The sequence below is a fragment of the Dermacentor variabilis genome, chromosome 4, assembly GCF_050947875.1.
Source record: "Dermacentor variabilis isolate Ectoservices chromosome 4, ASM5094787v1, whole genome shotgun sequence".
NCBI lineage: Eukaryota > Metazoa > Arthropoda > Arachnida > Ixodida > Ixodidae > Dermacentor > Dermacentor variabilis.
The window spans coordinates 129,319,764-129,329,978 of NC_134571.1; positions in this window are offsets into that span (position 1 = coordinate 129,319,764).

Here is a 10,215-nt window from a genome sequence, read left to right on the forward strand (position 1 = left end):
CAGTTTTACAAAAGCATTCCACAATCGGTGAACCCGTGGGCGCAAGACGGAGGAAGCGTAAACACCGTGGAAAGGGCGGCCGAATTAGCCGGAGAGTACGCAACACGTAGACAGCTGAACGCCGCGGACGGAAATTGGGACGGTCGAAATGGAGCGCGGAAACAATTTCCGTTCAAAAAGGGATCGCAGACGAAACGACCGGAGTATGTAGACGCAAAGCGAAGGACGTCAGAAAAGAGCACAGAGAACTCAAACGGCGAAACCGTCCAAAAATAGCACAAAAAGGAATTCTAATCTTTTAGACCGACTCGCTGCTATAAGCCACAAACTCGGACATATCGCTGCGAACTGCGGGAAGCCTAACGTAGTTTTCATACGTGGACGAAAGAGACGAAAACACGGAACTTTTACGCCCATACCTTGAAGACCTGCATATTAATGGAAAACCATGCCGGGTGCTACGAGAAAGTGCCTCCACCATGGGCATTGTCCATTCTTACGTGACGGTAGATGACTTCACCGTAGAAGTAGCATGGATTAAACAGGTTGTGGAACAGCGTGTATCTACAGATTGCGAAAGTCAAAATCAGTGGGTCATTCGGGGAGATCGTGACCGAGGCTACAGTTTCCAAATTCTTGTCTCTACAGTACCTTTACATTTTTTCTAATCGGTCGGATCAGTTAGTGCGTCAGACGGGGCTGAAACTTGGAGAGGGCGTAGTACAGGCGTTGACGCGAGGCCAAGCTTGTAAAATCGCGTCGCTTTCATCTGAAAATGCAAAAGCCGCTCCAGCAGAAGTAGCAACATAGGTAGCCTCAGCAACAGAAACCGAGCTATGCTCCAGGGATGAAAAAGCGGCTGAGGAAATCCTGGGCCAGCGGGCCTGCCCAGCGAGAGCGTGTGTCAAAGTTCACGCCTGCAGGGGAAGCCAGCTGGAGCACTCGCAAACGAGATATGATCGTTACTGTTACCGGCCTCAAAGAACTTTGGTCGGCTCTTACGTGTGGACAGATAGTCACTGGCAGCCGAAGAAAAGAATGACGTCAGCCTAGCTAAATTACATGTAACAGCTAAAGAAGGCACTGCTAGGCGCAACTTGATGGCACTGCAGAGACCTAAAGAGCAGGATTCTGGATAAGTTAGTCGTATCTACTAAGTAAAGGGAAGACCTCTTGGGTCTCTGTCATAGAAATGGGTGGTCTGGCCAAGTAGGCATAAACAAATCTAAGGAAAGATTGCTTATGGAATACTACTGGCCTGGCTGTTTTAAGACGTAGAAAACTTTGTGAGGTCATGCGACGCCTGCCAGCGCTCGGGTAAACCAGGAGATATATGGAAAGCTCCACTACAGCTATCCTTAATATCAGAACCTTTCAGACGACTTGTGATAGACACGGTAGGGCCTCTACCAAAGACAAAGTAGTGTTACAGGTACCTGTTTACCATACTGTATCGGCTACAAAGTTTCCAGAGGCAATCCCTCTGAAACAACTCAGCTCCACCGAAGTAGTAGACGCGCTTTTGACAGTAATTACCCGAGTCGGGTTTCCAGCCGAAATACAGGCGGATAAAAGGTCAGTATTCACCAGCTCATTGACTTCCACATTCCTACAAAAGTACGGGGTAAAGTACCACACAGTTCTGTCTATCACCCTTAGTCAAATGGTGTAGAGAGGTGGCATTCAGCGCTTAAGCGGGTTTTGCGTGCACTCTGTTAAGAGCAAAGCAGGACTGGAAGAATTTTCTTCCGGCTGCTTTGTTTGCTTTGCGAACGGTTCCTCACGAGGCTACAGGGTTCTCGCCAGCAGAAATAGTGTATGGGAGGGCACTCCGTTCCTCACTGAGGATGTTGAGATAGATGTGGGAGGAAAGAAGAGAGAGTCGAACAGTGGTAGAGCACGCGCTAAATTTGCTGGAACGGCTAAGTGCAACACAAGAACTAGTCGAAAGGAACATGGGCGTGGCACAAAAGAACGCCAAGCTCTATTAAGACAGGAATGCGAGGCTTAGAACGTTTAACGCCGGGGACCAGATAATAACCATGACCTTCAAGGACAAGCTTGAAGTTCACTGGAACGGGCCCATTAAAGGTGATGCACAAACTTTCAGATACTACGCTCTGAAAGTACCCCGTGGCAAGGAGGTGAGAATATACTGCTGCAGTTTGATGAAGCCGTACGTGAAGCGGAGCGGAGTCGTTAACTTTACCATCAAAGAGACGGATGACATTAATACAGAGTTTACTGAGTGTAAGGCGACCTCCAACTCTGAAATCAGCCTGGAAGAAGTTGTAGAACACTCGGTAAGCACGGACGCTCTTAAACCCGAGCAGCTTGATGAGCTAAAGGGACTGCTAGGGGAATATCTCGATTGATCCAGCAATCGGCCAGGTAGAACCGAACTAATAACGCAAGAAATGGAGCTGGCATCAGCCGAACCTGTAAGATCAAAGCCTTACAGGGTGTTTCCACGATAGAGAGAAATTATGGAGGCAGAGATACAGCGCATGCTAGAGTTGGGAGTTTTGAGCGCGCTGAGAGTGACTACACGTCACCGCTAGTACTTGTGGAAACGCCCAAAAAGCACCCTCGTCCGTGTGTTGACTACAGGAAGTTAAACGCCATCACCAGGAATCGTACCCGATAACCAACATTGAGGAACGAAACGAAAGAGTCAGCGCTGCTAAATACATTTCGACTCGAGATTTCATGCGGGGATACTGGCAATTCCCCTTTCAGAACGTGCCAGCCGCTGTGCCAAATTAATCTCACCTGTAGGCACTTTTCGCCCTCTCGTTCTCAGCTTCGAGCTGAAGAACACGCCGTCTTCTCTAAGTTGATGGACGTTCCTCCCTTCAACAACGTCCTTAGCGTGGATAAGTCGGACGACGGCATGGGCCGGCTACCCGTTTTGACATGCCCGGCCCCAACTCTTGCAACGCAAAACCCATCTACGGCCGGATAATTTTTCTTTTTGGCCGATAGTATACTGAACGACTTTCGCTCGTTGTAGTAGGCGCTTTCTTCCCATCAACTTCCCTCTCATACCAAGGTTGAGTAGATCACAGCAATGTACTGCAACCTAGCACCAGATGCTGAACTGTGCTCAGCTTTTGAGTACTTAATACTCGCAAATTAGTCACTTGGAAAGAGTTTCCTAGGTTTAGCTGATCAAATTAAAAAAATTACCGACGATTACGTTACTTCCTAATGCGAAATTTGAGCGCAGCAAATAAGCTGTTTCACCTTTTGGATAGATTGAGGCAAAGAAATCGAGCAACACATGTATGCGCTATCACAGAATTTTTTTTTATTTTTCACACGTATTCCTTTAACAAAGACTCCACTAACAGTTCTTGACAGTCATGAAGGAAGCTTTGTGGTCGGAGAAATAGACTGATATATGTTCGACTTGGTACACCAATGCTTGATTCTCAAAGACGAGATCTATACAAGTGCCTCGCGAGGTTGTCACAGCCGTGGGGGAAGCAGAGGCTAAGCGCCGCCGCCGAGAAGACCCTGCCGTTCGCGCCGCCGAAGCGGAGGCTCATTGCCGCCGTCGAGAGCAACCAGCAGTAAGCGAGGCTGAAGCAGAAGCTCATCGCCGCCGCCGAGAAGACCCTGCAGTTCGCGCCGCCGAAGCGGAGGCTCATCGCCGCCGTCGAGAGCAACCAGCAGTAAGCGGAAGCGGAGGGGGGCGGCGTGTACACCCAGCGGCAAACGATGGGGGCACAAGCGCGCGCAGCAAGCGGACAACACGATAAAGGGAGGAGGGAAGAGATAGCAGCGACTGACTGATGCCTTTGACTGATACTCTTTCTGCATGGCGGCGACGGTGTTCTATGCAGTCACGTTATCTTGACTCTCTAGCGGCGTCAGCGGCATCCAGCGGTATCAGTCGGTCGCTGCTAGCGCTGGGGGGATGAAAGGGGGGCGGAGCTGGTTACGAGGCCGACGCCGACGACGACGCCGACGACGACGCGAAACCCAGGAACGGACGCCAAAGAGCTGCGCTCTAAAAAGAAAGCGAAGTTCTACTAGAAATTTTTACCAGCTTGTAAACGACAGCGTTTTCGAGGTCAGCATCTCGGCAGTGGGTATCATTTCGAATGATCTTTTATATATCATACGGATACCTATATTGAAAAATGAGCCCAAGACACTCGGAAGGACAGAGTAGGTGCGTACCTTTAAGGCATTTGGAAGACGCCGAGCTTCATATGAGCGATAAAAGATTACTCTTAAGTCTGCAAAAACCACGAACGCGAGTATCATGGGGGCAGGAACCACGAAGACATGCGAACACAAGCCGCCAACTTTCAGCTAACTTTTATTACTGAACACGAGCGAAAGCGCAATCCACAGCACCGCATGTGTATACGATGGCTGACGCACAGACCCTTACACGTTACCCGTCTTGTATCTTTTCGAGACATTTAAGGACCTCGTTGAGGCAATAGTGCTACTGGCATTTATATATTTTATTCCCCGATTCCATCAGAGCATATGTTTCAAATCCATAGCACATCCCAAAGTCATGGCAATCATCTTAATAGATACGTGTTTATTTTACCACTGTTTTTCGGGCCCCTATACGGCCAGGTTGCATTGTTATAGCCAACAACGACGCCATTGGTCATTATTTGCATCACTGATTGCATTAAAACATTGCTTGGCGCTCTTTGGCCATGACTGGCCCTTGCGCCATAAAACACCACATATCATCTTTTCGAGACACTTCGTTATTTGGTGCGGTTGTCACTTGGTTTGTTCTGACTGTTAGTTTGAAAACGTTAATATGTGTGTGATGACGCCGCTGCTAAAAATCCCGGCCAACTAAGGCTAACAACTTCGCTCTAAAAACTGCTACGCGGCGAACTAAAGCCTCCGGTTCGTCGTTAGCGTGCACCCATACGTACCAGTTTCGCCCCTGCCGCTGCCAAATGTTTCACTGCGATATACAACACGCTTCATGTACGGCAAGAGTCATGCGTATGAACAACTGTACTGCGGTGGAAGGTCGCGCTGTCTTCAAGGTGCATGAAAGTACTAAGCCCGCGCTCGCTGAGCCACAGCTGCATTTACTTTCGAATCGATTCCTTTATCACGGTGATTGAAAACAGAATTATTGTGCAAGAAAGTTGACCAGCAGTGCTGCAAAGAGCCTAACAACTATGTAGGAAACAAAGCTACATGAATTTGCAACTTGGGCAGCTTAAATCGGTCAATTTCCACTACTGCATTCAGTAAAACGATAGATGCCCTGTAAAAACTCCATGAATTTTCTAGGCGCTCAAAATTTACCCGACTTTCCCAGGTTTTCCGGGTCGCTAGACGCACAGAGCACATGCTTCGTTTTTGTGTTCGGAAGGGAGTAATTCAAGTTCCGTTCTCCCTATTGCACGTACACTTGTTGCTCCCTGAAGACCTACTCGGCACTGTTCGCGCTTTTCTATTCCAAGCGAGCTCTTTGAAAGAGCGCACCATGCCGCCAACTGTGACGTCTGGAGCTTTTGTAAAAGAGCGCCGAATTGCCGATGAAAAGAACACAGACGGAAAGACGCTCACTTGCAACTGATTTTATTGAAGCTTAATCCGCAAACGTCTGCTGTGCACGCACGTAGAAGGTTGTACAGCCAAAAACCAACTCGTCAACTGGGTTTAATTTCCTCCCTCCGAGATGTACTGAGCGAACACTAATGCACGAATCTAACGAGGCACTTATCCGCACTGCCTCGAGAATCTCCCTGGAGTTTCACTCGAGTCGTTCTGGCGACAGACAACCACCGACCACAGAGAGATGCCGAGCATACCTCCGTGCCGTTACTGCTGCCCAAAACAAACTCAAGAGGCAACGTGTTCACTACAGGATATGATCAATTGTAAGCCCTCTCCCCAATCCCAACATAACCCCTCTCCTGCGGTCGCACCGTCCCATTCTTCCTCCTCCTTCACGGCCATTACGCGTTTATCGTACAGGAAAGCATGTATCCCAACATTCTCCTGGTTCTTAACGGTTTGCAAGAGCCAAGTTGATGCGCGCTTGTTATCATTTCTTTTAGCTAGTTTTACTGCATTGTGTCCATAGCTTGTCGAGAACTGTGCTGCGCAGGGGTACTATTTCGGACATCAACGAATTTCGTCACGCTGTGAAAACCGCGATCCGGTCAGCTCGAATTGACACAGACGGCTTTAGCTCCTCAGAGTGGCTCCAAACGCCGCCATTACTGAATTCGATTTTATGGCGGAATTCGCCGATGCCCAGAACTGCACCCTGTAGGGTTCGGGGAGTCGTAGCCTCGTAGTCTGGCGTCAACTGAGGATCGCCCTCTCGGCTACGCCGCCGGCGAGTCCGTAACGGGTAGCTGGCCTACGTTACATGGGCGTCACACGGAGGCTTAAGCATGCCCACGCCGCCGTCTGAGCTTTCTTGGCGAGGGTTGCTTCTTTAGTGACGATTACGAGGTCGAGGCTGGAGAAACGAAACGGGAGTTTTGTTACATAGGAGAGGCAATTTACAGAACAAGGAATACTCGTACTGGCCGGTATACGGAGCGCAGTACATTGTTCTCGTTGCATGAGCTACATATCAGGGCAGACAGTCTTTTTGGGAGAGCACACCAGAGCAGCCGAAAATGTCAGCGTTTAAAAACAGTCGTCTTCCCTAGGCGACTGGACTAGGGAATCCGACGACTTGCGTCTCGGGCAATAGTAATCGTCGAATCGTTCGCAAAATCCCACCGGTGACGTCGCACCGTTCCGCCGGACTCCGCCTCCAATGTTGCGCGATCGCCCCCGTATGAGAGGCAACCACGTGGTAATTTAGGAAACCGAATTCGACGCAGTTCCCACGGAAGTCCTCCACGTTGGCCCCTTGCATTAATTAGTGGGCTCTCCATGACGGTAAACTCGACAGGGTCAGAGGACTCGCATTTGCAGTCGTTACCGCTTCCGAGGAGGGCGGTGATTGCTGTTGTCTCTAAGTGAGCTCCTTTATTTGCGCGACAGCCTATATCAGACCTCGTTACTGTCTGGGCGTTGCTGGTGGATCGTACTGTTAACTTCACAAAGCTGAAGCGATTCGTCTCAGGAAAGCAGGAGAGTTTCGAAGGTCTCTGCCCCCGCTAGCCGATCGCAACCACGGGTCTGCTTACGCAGTGTCTGGAGGTCACAATTTTCGCTAACTGGGCCGGTTTTCAAGATGTACGCATACTATCTATGACAAACAATTCCACATTCCTCTCTATGTTACGGTTCTCTGTTTCCATGAAAAGCTTCCCATTTGAAATAAATTGTACGAGCTCAATTTTGTATGATAGGCTTGACTGCTGTTATTCTAGCACGCGTACATCCAACCAGACGCATTACACATCATTTACGGTGTCTGTTCTCAGTGGATCATTAAGAAATATCCATATTCAATGATCGAGCTTCTAATAAAGTATCCCGTGTTTCTGTGCGCAACCGCTTGCGAATCCGGGTACGTTTTCTCTGCTTTCATAGGCCCGGATTCCGACAGCACCTACGAACTTTTCGGCCCCTTCAGCCGCCACAAGGGAAAGAAATACGTACGCAGACCGCTGCTGAGTAGACCCCTTCGTTGGAAGGTCGTCCTCTCCAAGCGTTTCATCTACGCCAAGCACAGCTTCCAGCTCTCGTACGAGGTACTCACCCGTCACCCGGTCAGAGTTCTTCCGCTTTCGCCGAGGACACACACGACAACGGGCCATTCAAGAACATTCGGTTTTATTAGTAACCGCGAACAAAAAAACAGGTCAAAGTAAAAAGACTCGGCAGAGACATGCCCGACCAACATCTGCGAAAGGTGGGCTCCCTTCCTTGCACGTACCTCGGAACAAACGGGCTTCTAAGCCCTTTCCCTGCGGTCCCTCCTCTCCCTGGCCCTCCCCCGGCTGTGTGAATGCCCCGAGAGAAAAAAAAAAGAGAGAAGGAAACAAACGCCAGAGACGGAGGGCCCGAGAAGAACTTTGAGTATAACTCTTGTCGTCTCTCTCTCTCTTCTCTATGTATATAAAGCGAAAGGTGCTGTGAGCTAGGCCCAACGTGGCGGCCATCGCCGCCTCTGTCTTTGGATGGGTGTCGCGCCGGCCCAGGTCAGACAGGAAGAAGGGGAGAGGGGGCGGGCCCTTGAGCTGGGGCAGCGCCACCTAGCGGGCGCAACGTGTATCACAACTGAAGAGGGCAACCTGCTCCCTCGGACCACCGAGGAAGCCACTCTTCCTCCACTGCTCCCTCTGCATCGTCGTTATTGTTACTGTTATTACTATATAATAATTATTACTATAGTTATTAGAGGCCACACCGTCTCCCCAGTTTGCTTGGTACCCGTGTAGTAGACGCATACGGGAGACAAGTGAGGCTGCGCGCGACGCTACTCACTGAACTTCCACGGCTTTAAACACAGCCGCTTCACACGAAAAAGTGCTCTCCACAGGCGACTCGTAGTTTAAAAGAAAGTAAAACATAATAATGCACTGAGCGAGGAACGTTAATGACAACGGCGACCAGACGGGAGAGCCGAAAATGCACTACTACCTTCTATGCTGATAGATCAAGCAACAATTATGCTGAGACACTGTATTAACCCCAAAGCATATTTGCTGCCGGCATTCGCGGCTTCGTATCACTACCCGTCTCGTTTTTCTTGTTTTTTTTTTATGGATCCAGTATAATAGTTAGACAAGATCAAAGCTGAAAATGTGAATAAGACAGCCGAACGATCAGCAGTGTTTCATGAAGCCTGGACACCTTCCTGTGAAAAAAAAAAAAAACACTACTTAAAGTTTGTTCAATAACGCATTAGAACTCATCCAAACGCCAACATGGCGACGGGCAGCTGACTGACAACTCATTTTACAGTTTAAGACTTTCACGCAGGAATAGCGTGCGTATTTCTTTCTTTTTGCCAATAAACCACAGAAACTCGGGTGCAAAATTTATGAACCTACCTACGACTACAACAGATGAGAGGAGCGGTTATGGCCGCGCATAATACATTTGTAGGATAACCAAATCTGGCAGCTTTCCCTTTCAAGATCGCCGAATCTATTCTCGAACAATAAAAAGAAAAAGCTATCTGAATAACCAGAAGCGGCGGTTGAATCTGTTTACCCGAGTGTCTCAGCAATGGTCATATTGTTCATTCCCTCCTCCTCCTCCACTCCTTTCTTGCAAAAGAAGCGAAGCCGCGCATTAGAGCCCCTCACCATCTGGTCTCCGCACAGCGATCATCACACAAACGCGAGAAACAAAACCCGCATAACAAGTAAACCGAGACACCGTCCGGCTCAACGCCGGCTCCGAGGCAGTGCACTTCTTTGGCGACGCAACGCGCGCATCTCAAAGTCCACACATGTGCCCGCGTCGAAAAAGGAAACAAACAAAAAAAATAGTGTTTACGACGGCAAACTGTCTCAGAGGTGGCCCGCGAAGCGAACAGGCCGCACCAGCACCGGTATTGTGTCCAGCAGAAAAAAAAAAAGCAGTAATAATAAACTCGCGCGCTCGCCACGAACACGCGTAACAAGCGGGATCACGTATATGACAAACCGCATTCGCAGCTACTGCGGCCGTAACCGGAGATGGCAATACGAGGAGCACATCGACTGCCACCTTCGTGCGTAAGCCTCGACTTAACCGAACCGCCCGGACAGCCGCTCTCCCCCCCTAAAGCAGGATGTATAGTAGTCAACGGTTCCTCTCCTCACGCGCCTCTCGCTGGCGTCAAGGCGCTGCCAGCCAATAGCCTCTGGGACTGGGAGGAAGACAGAAGAACACCCGAGACGTTGCTAGAGCTGGCGAAGACGGGACTAGCGCCGACTGCCAGCGGTCGCCATAAACGCTCGCGAGGACACAGCAACGACTATCGGCGCCAGTCGTAAGCGCTGACAAACACACGGGACTAACGCCGACTCTCACGTCGCCTCTGTGTTCCCCCGTCTTCCGTTACGCGCGCGCTGGATTGGATTGTCACGCCAAGTTGCGAACCAACCAAGCGAACGAATGTCAAGTGGTCTCAACAATCGCGCCAGAGCGAGCCAGCGAATCCAGCAGAACGTCGCATGGAAGGCGACCCGAAATCGGTCATGGCAGCAGCGCTAGCCAAGCTTAAAGGGGGCCCCCCGCACAGAACAATGATGTTGCGCCGTATTGGTAAAATACGCTTCCGTAGTAGCAAAGCGGCCGCGCTGACCG